This window comes from Microcaecilia unicolor, chromosome 8, assembly GCF_901765095.1.
Source record: "Microcaecilia unicolor chromosome 8, aMicUni1.1, whole genome shotgun sequence".
In the NCBI taxonomy this organism is placed as follows: domain Eukaryota; kingdom Metazoa; phylum Chordata; class Amphibia; order Gymnophiona; family Siphonopidae; genus Microcaecilia; species Microcaecilia unicolor.
The window spans coordinates 123,449,479-123,461,501 of NC_044038.1; the positions used below are offsets into that span (position 1 = coordinate 123,449,479).

Genomic DNA, 12,023 nt, shown 5'->3' on the forward strand with positions numbered 1-12,023 from the left:
ATTCCTTGTTCCAGGCGTGTTTCTGCTAAATTTAGTTATTCCTCCGCTTTACACTTAATGAAGTCTTTCACTTGGAGATATTGGAATGCCTGCAAAGGAGAGAGCCTATGCACCTGGCGCAATTCTGCGTATGAGACCACTTGCCCATGTTCGTACATTTGGCCTAACTCACACAGTCCCATTTTTTCCCATTCTCTATATGCCTCATCCAGTGGACCTGGTGCAAATTCAGGCGCAAACCTAAGATACATATGGGTGTAGTATGTGCGTCCCGGGAAAAACTTTTCTCTTATTTTACTCCAAACCTCCAAGGGCCAGCGCAGTAGGGGTGGACTGCTCCTTATTAATTCCCCTAATTTCTGCTTTGGGATCCACGGTACCACCCTCAGTGGGACCGACCCCCACCACCCTCGCTCCAGTTTGCCACCCAGTTTTCTCTCCGTTTGCAGCCATATCGACAGGCTCCTCAGGTGTGCGTCCTGATGGTACCGTCTGCAAACATGGGACTCCCATCGCCACCTCTCTCCCTAGGCTGATACTTACTTCTCTCCGTACCCGAGGCGGTCTTTTTCCTCCAAATGTATGCGAACACTTTCCTCTGCAAGCTCCACACATAACCCTCCAGCATTGCTATAGGTAGAGCCATAAATAAGTATAAGAGTTTGGGGAGAAGTACCATGTTCACTGCATTTATCCGCCCCATCCAGGACAGGGTGACTCTCTTCCATCTCGCCATCTCATTGAAACAATTCTTGTGTTTATCTGGAAAGTTAGTTATGAAGAGCTAATCTACCTACGTGGAATATTTATCCCCAAAGTACTTAATACACTTTTGGCCCAGCGGTAGGGGAACAGTGCCTGCAATTTCTGTAACTGTCCTTCAGTAATGTTTATGTCTAGGGCCTTGGACTTGTCAAAATTTATTTTAAACCCAGACACTGCCCCATAATTCTGAATCACCTCCCCCAATTTCGGGAAAGCCACTAGGGGATCCTTTAGTATTAGCAAAATGTCATCCGCAATAAAAGGATTTTTCATTTCCAGCCCTCTCCACCGTAGCCTTCTAATTTCTGGGTGGTCTCTTATTTGCATGGCCAGAGGCTCCATCCTAGAGCGAAAAGCAGAGGGGACAGAACACACCCCTGGCACATGCCTCTATGAAGTCCTAAATGATTTTTTTTTTTTGTTACATTTGTACCCCATACTTTCCCACTCATGGCAGGCAATGGAGGGTTAAGTGACTTGCCAGAGTCATAAGGAGCTGCCTGTGCTGGGAATCGAACTCAGTTCCTCAGTTCCCCATGACCAAGGTCCACCACCCTAACCACTAGGCCACTTCCTCCTTGAGAAAGGTGCCCCTTTACCCGCACTGAGGCTTGTGGTCAGTGGTGTGCTGGTAAATTTTAACAACAGGCTCTCTCTCCTCCATCCACCTCTGCGCCCCCCCCCCCCCCATCCCCTCTGCGCGGCGCCCCCCCCCCCCCCCCCTCTCACACACCACAAATTGCAGAGCTGGCTATTCCCAGGAAGAGAGTTAGCTGGTAAAGTATTAACAACATGTAATTTTATTATACATTATTGGTACAAAGGACTTCTGTAGCAACCAATTTACAAACAATATAAAAAAAATACAATATTCTTTACTGTAAATTCCAAATGGCCAATTGATTTTCACACAATGCTTTGGTTGATTTTTGCCGCACTCTTGTATCTGTAGCCAACCTATGTTTGCTATTCATCCAAGATTTAACAAATGGAGTTGCATCCCAATCTGCTAACTCTTTTCCCAATCATTTATTGACATTAAATGTGATATATGATTACTGTCAGACTATTTCTCACCCTCGTACAAACTACATTCATTAAACTGAAACCTCTTTCAGCTTCAGCACTACTGACTGCAATAGTGCTAGCTATTTTTCTAGCTTCCTGGATAGTTGAAGGAACTGGAACATCTTTTGATTCTAGATTACTGTCTACAAAATCTCGAAAATCATTCAAGTCAATGTCATACTTTAAATTTCATTAAATGACACAATTTCTCTTCACCAGCTATCCATGGTGAAGTTAATTCTTCATAAGGCCAAGTAGATGGTTCTAGCACATCAAAACAGTCAATATTAACAATGCTTTCATCATTGTTTCTGTCTGGTAAAAGACGCAAGTTCATGTGTTGAATTACATTTTCTAATAACACATTCCTTGGAAGAGCAATGAATTTACTACTTTTAGTAAATGGAATATCTTAAACTTTTCTGACTTAATCAAATCCTCAATTTGAGATTCATGCTTTCCAGCACCAATCCTTAAATTTTCTAAAGCTCTTATGGTACATTTGATCAATTTGTGTGCTTTTTGGATGTTAGTTGATCTTGACTGCAATGCAGTTGAAAGTAATGAAAATTCCTCAGAATATCAATCATTAAAGCAAGGTCTTGCAAGAAATTTATGGTTAGCCAATCTCTTTGCCAAACCAGAATAAGCAGAAGAATGGGGAAAATGCACATATAATGCAGGATATGCACGCCACACAGCAGTAGCAGCTCGTAAACTACATGCTGCCCATCTTGGCCCTAGTACTCGACCAATTTTAATAATTTCAAGTTCTTTAGCTATAGCTTGTAGCTCAGTTTGATTTTTATTAGATTGGTGATAAATGGAATATATTTTATCTAAAAATATTTTAAAATGATTTACTTGCTTTATTTCAGATATTGAATCGTCAAGTGATAGTTGCAATCGATGATTTAACAGTGCCAAATGATGATTTTAGGAAATTTTGCTAACAACTTTGCAGCTACTCCAGACTTTCTTCCCAGCATTGTATTAGCACCATCAGAACAAAACGAATCAAGTTTGCTTTCAAATATTCAATATCAAAGCCATAGTCATTTAATGTAGACAATAATGTGTTTAAAATGTTCTCTGCTGTGGTTGATACCAATTCTTTTAAATCAACAAATACCATTACAGGTGCAGGGGCCGATTGAATTGCACATTGGAGATAAATCACTGGGGTGCTTTTCTTTGAAACTGTAGATGCCTCATCAATTATGATACAAATTTTGGGCATTCTCTGCTATAATATTCTTAAATATTTTCATCTTAATTTCATTTGCAATGTGTTCTGCTATTCTTGTTGCACTGTAATGTGTATGCAAACAATTGCCTACATCAACTCCATTTTTCTCTTGTAATTCAATTGCCCTTCTATATCAGACTGAGGCCTATTACGTTTTACTAAACTGTAAATAGTATTAAAAACTTTTACAGTACCTCAATGTTTTTATTATTTAGTTTATGCACTAAACTGGAAATTGAGTCATTAGCTGATTCTTTAACAAATCTTGAATTTTAGCATGAGATTTAGAAACGTCATGTTCCCTAATTTTTTTCCATATAGAAGCTTGCCTAGTGGTTTTATTATTGCCATTTGGGGTTACTAAATATGCACTCCATTCCTTGGACACATGGACATGCTTTCCTGCTGACACCCCTAAATGCTGAACTTTCGAACAATCCTTACATCCAAATTTACTTTCTTTTATGTCAAGCCATTCGTACTGCTTTGTAAACATAGATAATTGTTTCTCAGTCCAACAATCTGGAAATGCAAGATTATCTGTTTTTTCTTTTGATGAACATGATGGGTTTCTTCAATAACTGGTTGTTCACAGATTTAGCATTTGTTTCTGCTGGCTTCTCTCTACAATGACTTTCGATCCCATCATTTCAGTATCTGTCCGCATGTTCTTCACTTTTAAATAACTTAATAGATCACTCTGTCGTTTCCTCCGCATTTTAGGGATCACAATCTGAAAATAATTTGTTACATTTAATTTATAAATTTATTTATAGTAGAATAAATAAGGTAAAACAACCTACGTAGGGTTACTATTTTTGTGGAGCCAAAATAGAGGATACAAAATTTAAATGGTTGCTAATATATCTTTGCTAAAGAATATTTAATTGTAGCAAACGTGTAATTGGATTTTACTTAACACACATCAAACTACTTTTCAAATAAACTTCCTTCCAGATTTGAGTTGACTGAGGCTGGAGCTGATAATGTAACTTTATTATACATTATTGGTACAAAGGATATGCACATGGTTTTGCTTTTTAAACCCAAGGTAAATCCTAAGGGTGGTTGAACAATAAACGGTGTTGTTTCTGACTTTACTTGTTTTGGAGTGCTTTGGGTCCTCCTACTGATCTGTACATGTGCTGTCTGGAATTTGGAAGAAAGAAATAAGGAAATAAAAATTAAATTTTGGATGTACTCTGTAGAATTGTTTTCTTTTGCAATGTGATGTGATGGATGCCTGTCTGGTGTATGAATATGTGATAATCTTTGAATAACTACCTATACTAAATGGCTATGGCTTTCTGAACATATGGTATCATTAAAGGACAAACTTTTAAATGCTCAGTTGGGTATGTATCATATATATGCTAATCTCAAATGTTTCAGACATATCCATCTATTTGTTCCCATGATATAACTGAATTCTATTATTCTGTCTCACGGTATTTCAAATGTAAGCCGACTTCCTTGAATAATGTCTGCTAAATGTTTTTTTTTTTAATCCTTTATCCTCCTTCTTTAAGACACTGCCTTCCTGCTGGATAGTGATGGCACAGGAAAGCAAGTTCGGTCCAGTGAGACTAACTCAAATAACCTCGCTAGAAAATAGTAATGAAATCTGGAGTGTCCCCAGGTAGTGTACATAAACCAAAAGCTGCCTGAACTGACCGACTGTTAGAAGGAAAAATGGCCTCAAAGAGCTCACTGATATGGTATATATCTACGGAGGGGAATCGGATCAGTTTAAATCATCTCACCCCAAGCCAGGCCAAGGCTTGGGTGAGATGATTTAAACTGCCACAGCAGCAGACAGTGCATTGGTGCACATGGACTCATTCAGCAGACACAGGCACAGGACAAGCCTGGTGTACTAATTATCTAAGATAAGTGCTGGTTTTGTATTTAAGCACATTATCTACCAATTGCTTAGCCAGACGTTTATAGCTCAGGCCAATCTGGAGTTCATTTGATGTTGCATAATTATTGTATGTTTTGCCACATGTTTTCTGTGGTTTATACTCCAGTTTTGAAGGTTTTTTTACATTCTGATGATGAAGAGAGGATCTGTGTGATCCGATTCACCTCCGTAGATATATACCATATCAGTGAGCTCTTTGAGGCCGTTTTTCCTTCTAACAGGCAGTCAGTTCAGGCAGCTTTTGGTTTATGTACCTACCTGGGGACACTCCAGATTTCATTACTATTAAGTTATCACAAGAACAAAATATAAGAAAACCAATATTGGCTGCATTAGGGGCTTATATAGCGCATTTATGTAGAACAAAAGAAATCTGCATGAAACAAAATATTTATTTTGACTAATAAAACCACTTCCCCCTGAAACATGTTCAAAACAGAATAATCCATTTGTGTATCTAAAAGGTAAACTTCTACAAAACAGATAGAGATCTGAGTCCATGTGTGACCCAAATGAAAGGAGAGTTTAATTCTACTTCCATTTAATTTCAATATATTCCATCACTTTGTAATACCAGGCTTCCCATGGTAGATTACACAACAGCAGAAGATGAACCCATCAGTAAACAGGATATCCCCACTGAAATTTGGCCATCTGTATTGTAGACAGTGTATTTATTTATTTTTATAGTGTAGAAAAATGAGCACAAAATACAGAGTTTAAAATTGCTGTTTCTACCAGCTATAATAATTTTAAAGATGCGTGTTACTGGATATTTGATTGTTATTTCATGAAATTTATAATGGGAAGCTTTCAAATAAAGTTAAAAAGCTGTTCAATAAGTAAAAAAAAAAAAAAAACTTTGACCTCTATTTTTTAAGACACTACTACCTATCCAAAATGAAACAGCTTTAGAGTTGTTACAGAAGATGGGCAATAAAGAATGACAACGTGGATGCAGCAGCTCATAGTTTGCTTCCTTTGGTGCAGCAGCAGACTGTCTAGAGGAGGAGATGACAGCTGGGGCAGTGAAAACAGAGATTTTTATCAAACTGCTTCCTTACCGTTGAGTAGATAGGCAGTGCAGCAGGCTCAATTTCACTTCCTTGGTCCCAGCTCCCTACAGTGTCCGCTTTGACTGCCGCGTCCCGCCTATGGCGGAAACAGCAAGTAAGTTGAATCAGAGTAGACCATAGGCGGGACATGGCAGCAGAAGGACCCCGACTCTGGCATGATCTGATCCTGTTCTACCGGTAGGAGGACGGACGATGACGACGACATCATGCAAGGGGGGGAGGGAGCGGCGATGCAAGAAGAGGGGAGGGGAAAGTTCAACGCATGGCAGTGCAGCGGGAAGGGCAGGGGAGAGAGAGGGATCTTTTGCGGAGGACGACGACGACATGCGAGGGAGGGAGGAGGGAGGCGGGAGTCGATGCCGATTTTCCGTTCATGGGCAGTGCAGCGGGAAGGCAGGGGAGAGAGAGACTATCCGATCCTGTTCTACGGCGGTAGGAGGACGACGACGACAAGCGAGGGAGGGAGGCGGCAAAAAGTTTCGGTTCTTGGCAGTGCAGGGGAAGGGCAGGGCCGGAGAGGAGAGAATTAGAACACGACAGTGCAGGTGTTTTTTGGGGGGGGCGGCGGCGGGCCACGGGGGGACAATGCTCCATTGTCCTACCTCCTCCCTCTCCCCAACAACGGGCCCAGCAACAAGTGTAAAATTCTTACCAGACAGCCAGGAAGCTACACAATCGCTGAGCTGCAGGAGCGCTACATGACCACCTCTTGCCTACCTTACCAGTGCTGCACGAGGAGGCAGGGGCTGACACAGACCATGCATGCACCAATATCAGATGACAGCTGGGGTGTTTGGGCATGCGTGATGCGTTCCTCCAGCCTTCCGAAGCAATGTGTGGAGAAAAAAAAGTCCCTGCTGATGGCTTAACAACCGGCTCGCAAAAAACTTCAAAAAGTAACAACCGGCTCTGCAGAGCTGGTGCGAGCCGGCTCCAGCACACCACTGCTTGCGGTTCTTTATAGAGGCCTACAAAAGACATCCTCATGAAACAAACCCACTCCTTATATCACCCATGTGCTGTAAAACACCTCTCACATGATCTTACCCAATATCTCCCATCCAAATCCTCTTCTACCTTCGCGTATTATCGACTGTATCTAATTTCATGTAATGACTATATCATATTAACATCCTGAAAGCCATATTGAGCCTGCAAAAAGGTGGGATAATGTGGGGGTACAAATGCAATAAATAAATAAATAAATAAATAAATCAACCTAAATGACAGAATGCATAGTTGGGTCTCACTAAGCTGTGCATTTTGTACCATGAAGAGCGCCCTTCTGATATTATCAAAAGTCTGTCCTGTATGAAACCCGCTTGATCTTCATGTATTAATTCTGGCAGGCACTTTTGTACCTAGTTGCCAGTATCTTAGTGAAGATCTTATAATCTACTCCAGCAAGGATATGGGCCTGTATGAGCTGCATTGCAGTGGGTCTTTCCCTGGTTTGGTATTATCGCTATAGTGGCTAATTCCACGTCGGTGGGTACCCCGCTTCGGCCTCTAGTGAATTAATACCTTCAGCATAAAGGGGCCACGAAGTTGCCAAACAGTTTATATAACGTATTGGTATACCCATCAGGCCCTGGGGTCTTGCCTGGGATTAGCTCCTTTATAGACTGTTCTACTTCCTCCAATGCTATAGGCTCCAAGAGTGTCCTCTGAGCATCTCTAGATATCTGGGGGGTAGGTCTACTTCTTCTAGATAGTGTGCTGTGGCTTCCTGGATTTGTGAGACTCCTGGGAGTACAGTGCCTCATAGAAATTCTGAAAGGTCGACCGTTTGTATTCCTCCTCCGACCGCACTTGCCCCTGTTTCGTCCCTTAAACTTCCTACCCCATTTCGGGCGGCTTGTTGTTTCAGTGTATATGCTAATAACTGGTTGGCTTTATTCCCAAACTTGAAGTGGGACTGATGCACCCTTTGTAGCTGCTCGGAGATATCTGCCAGTTCTAGCTCCGGTATCTGGTCCCTGAGCCCCCGGATTTGAGCCTCCCTCTCCGCGGACGCTTGAGTGTCCCTCCCCATCCCTGATGTTCTATGTGTTGTAAGTCTGTCCTTAGTTTGTTCTCCATTGGCAGACCGTTGTTTCCAACAATATGCGCCTCAGAGTTATAAGGTGCCCTTGCAAAACAGCCTTGAAACCATCCCAAAGGATCACCTGAGAAACCTCGCCATTATCATTGAACTGGATATATTCCTTAAATGTGCTTTTCTATTTTGGTGACATTATCTGGGTCGGACAATAATGCATCATCTAGGCGCCAAGGTCGCTTTATTTTGACCAACCCCCAGCTTTTCAATGTAGAAGCACTAAGGAGTGGTCTGACCAGGTCCATGGTAAAATCTCAAGCGAGTCAATTAGCCCTAGGGTCGACCCATCCCCTAACCACATGTCTATTCTCAATGAGGTCTTATGCGACCGCTGAGTAGTAAGTATATTGACGGTGTGTGGGGTGGGCCCTACACCAAAGATCTGTTAAATGCCAACACTCTATCATCTCCTGCAGTTGGCATCTATTTTGCTTGGCGTACTGCGCTCTTATGGAGGAATTATCAACATTTGGCTGTAGCGTAACATTAAAGTCTCCCCCTTTCAGAAGGGAGCCCTCCACATGTGTAGTAAGCAGTCTATCAAGTTCTAAGTAGAATTCTCCCTGACCTGTGTTGGGCCCATATATGTTGACCACTGTATATGATTGCCCCGCCAGAGATAAGATCAGGAGCATGCACCTTCCCTCCTTATCCCTAACTAACCTTTTTTGCCTCCCAGGGCTTGGAGTTTCGTAAGGCTATTAGCACTCCCTTGCTCTTAGTTCCCCCAAATGATGAGGCAAGTATATAGTGGGATAATTTTTATGAGAGCATAACTGCTCGTACTTATGTTTGAGATGGGTCTCTTGAATCAATGCTATGTCCACCTGTAGGCGGTTCAGCTCTCGGAACAACAATTGCCATTTCCGAGGTATATTCAGCCTCTTTGATATTAAGTGACATCCATTTTATGTTAGCCATTAGTATTAATTTCTAGTCTCATACGCCTCTGTCCCCTGCTGCCGTCTCTGCCATGTAGTTTGTTCGTATGTGTCTGGCCCATAAACTCCCTCCCATCCCCTGTGCCTTTCTCCCCCCATTCAGCCACATGTCTCCCCTTCCTCTGTTCCCCTAATAAATATCCTATGTCATTATGGTGTCTAGTGAATACCACTAGGCCCCTTGTGAGAAAGAAAGTGAATCATAGGTCGCTTACTGCATACCCCAAGGATTAACTTTCAACATACTTAACCAAACCAGTCAAACAGTCTCAGACTCTCTCGGCCTCTATATAGGCCATATATGACCATAGTCCCATGCTTCCAAACACCAGGTTCTTTTCCCTGCTCCCGCTCTCAGGTGATTCCCGTCGCCGATTGTTGCAGTTGTAGTCGCTTCGGTCCCTTCCCAACTCGTCTCCATTTCAGTGGGGCATTAGTGTGGTGTCCTCCTTTGGGTGCTGCTGATATCTGCCAATCTTTATCCACCTCGACTTCTGGGCAGACCACCCGTGCTTCTGCCAGTGATCGCACCTGATGTTGTTTGCCTTTTTTGTAAAAGACCATGCAAACAGGTGCCGCCAGCGATGCTGAATGTTTAACTCTCGCAGCACTCTTGTGAATGGTCTTAACTCGCTTCTTCGCTTTAGGGTCACCGCCGCTGCCAAATCCTGGTATACTTCTATCTTATACGAGTCCCAGGTGAAGTCCTGAGTTTGGGCGGGACGTTTTTAGCACCTGCTCTTTGAGCTTGTAGCTGGTGAAGCATGCTATAATATCTTTCGGTGCATTGTTCCTCACTGGGCCCAGTGCTCTGTGTGCTCTTGCCAACTGAATTTCCTCTTCTTTGATTGGTGTTCCACCTGCTCCAAGTAGCTCTGCCACCATCTTTTGACTACTTCTTCACAGTTTTGGTAAGTGGGAGTCTCTGGGAGGCCCCGGAACCTCAGATTGTTCCGTTGGCCCCTATTTCCAAATCTTCCAGCTTTTCTAGTTGTTGTTGCTGAGCAGTGCGCAGCTCTGTCATTTGCTGGTCCATCGACCCCAGGGTCTCGCTATGACTCTCCAGCTGTGATTCCATCTAATCGAGCCTCAAGCCCAGCTCCCGAATTTTGCTCCGGATGTCAGCCCCCAGCGTCACCACTTCAGAGCGCAGCGATTGCAAATTGGTGCTAATTTCCTGGAGCCAGTTTTTCAGCTCTGATGGTAGCTCCAACACAGACGCTGATGCCCCGGCATGGTCAGGGTCACTGCTTTGCAGGCGATGCTCCATTGAGCCTGGTGGCGTCGGCGGTTTCCCGGGCTCCACCATTTTGTTTCTTGCGACTCCGCTCTGGGCGTGTAGGCAAAGCGCGTTAAAAACGTTCGGTCTACGTTGATTTAAGAGGCAATCGCTCTGGTACGTTACGATTCTCTAGTCTTTGGTTCGGTGCAGCTGTTGATATTTATTGGGGGTAAGCGGGAGCTCCGCTCTCAAGGGTCCTTTCCATAGGCGCCCGGTATAAGAGGCTAAGCCTCACCAAAGATAGCTGAGTACTGGGCATCATGCATGCAGCACAGCACAGGAAAGAAGATGGAAAGAAGAAGCTGCTGCAGGCCCGCAGGACCTGTTACCACCATCTTCGGGTTTCTGCACTGGGTTGCAGCTGGCCCTGGGACTCCCGTCCTGTTGTTCTCTCTAGCGCCACAGACTATAGTCTTCTTCACTCTAGCAATTATAGCAGGCCTGCCTCGGGGACTCAGCCTTCCTCCTGCTCTGATGCATCACGCATCAGCTGCAGAGGCGTAGCCAGGTTTTTGATCTCAGGGGGAGCAGACTTTTATAAAATAGGTGCTGGTTGGTGTCAGAATAGGACAGCAGTGTCTGTGTTGTTGCTCAGGGGCTGTGGCGGGCAATGATTAATACAGGCTGTCTCTGTTGCGTCCTGCCTACAAGGAAACAGTAGGTTACATCAGTAGGCAGGACGCAGAAGAGGTCCCTGGACTGGCCCAGAGCAGGCAACCTGTCTTCTTAACTTCAAATAAAAATAGTCAAATCGTGACCATCACCTCAGGAATAGCACACCAGTCCTTCCACTGCTAGACACCTTGTTTAAAATCAGATGGGCTTTTGTTTGTGTGGCGACTCTACAGGATGTGAAGAACACTAGTCTTGAGCATTTTTATCTTGGGTGACCTTTGGTGACCCTTGCCCCAGAGCCTATTTTCAAATAGGGCTAGACACTTTGTGAATAACACAAACCCCTGCAAAAGGACACCCACATCCTATACTGAAAACTTACCACACCAAAACAGCCCTAACCCACCTATGAAAAGACAATGCTATAAATATTACAGTGGGGACCTAGAGAAGTGTTTCCCTAGGTGGTCCAGTTTCCCAATAGTAGGTATATTGTGCTCCAGAGCCCAGTGTAATATATATAGCACTGTCGTCTGATAGGTGGTTTAGGGCTGTTATGGTGTGGTAAGTTTTGTGTTCTAGGGCAGTCCTGGAGTACCCCCTTGCCATTCAGGTTTTCAGGCTATCCACAATGAATTTGCATGAAAAAGATTTGCATGTAATGGAGGCAGTATATGCAAATCAATGTCATGCATATTTATTGTGGATATCCTGAAAACCTGACTGGCAAGGGGGTACTCCAGGACCACCTTAGAACACAAAACTTACCACACCATAACAGCCCTAAACCACCTATCAGAAGACAGTGCTATATATATTACACTGGGCTCTGGAGCACCAATATACCTACTATTGGGAAACTGGAACATGCTGCACTGTTACACATTCCTACACAGATACTACATGCTGGCAGAATCCTTCACCTCAGCCACACATGCAGAACATGGACAGACCCTCATCTATATAACATAAGAGTAGCCATACTGGGTCAGACCAATGGTC

At 43.5% G+C, this 12,023-nt stretch overlaps 1 pseudogene; it reads right to left on the reverse strand.

Moving 5' to 3' along the window:
• Positions 1 to 1,640: 1,640 nt before the first annotated feature.
• On the reverse strand, positions 1,641 to 10,009 carry LOC115476817 (annotated as a pseudogene).
• Positions 10,010 to 12,023: the final 2,014 nt, after the last annotated feature.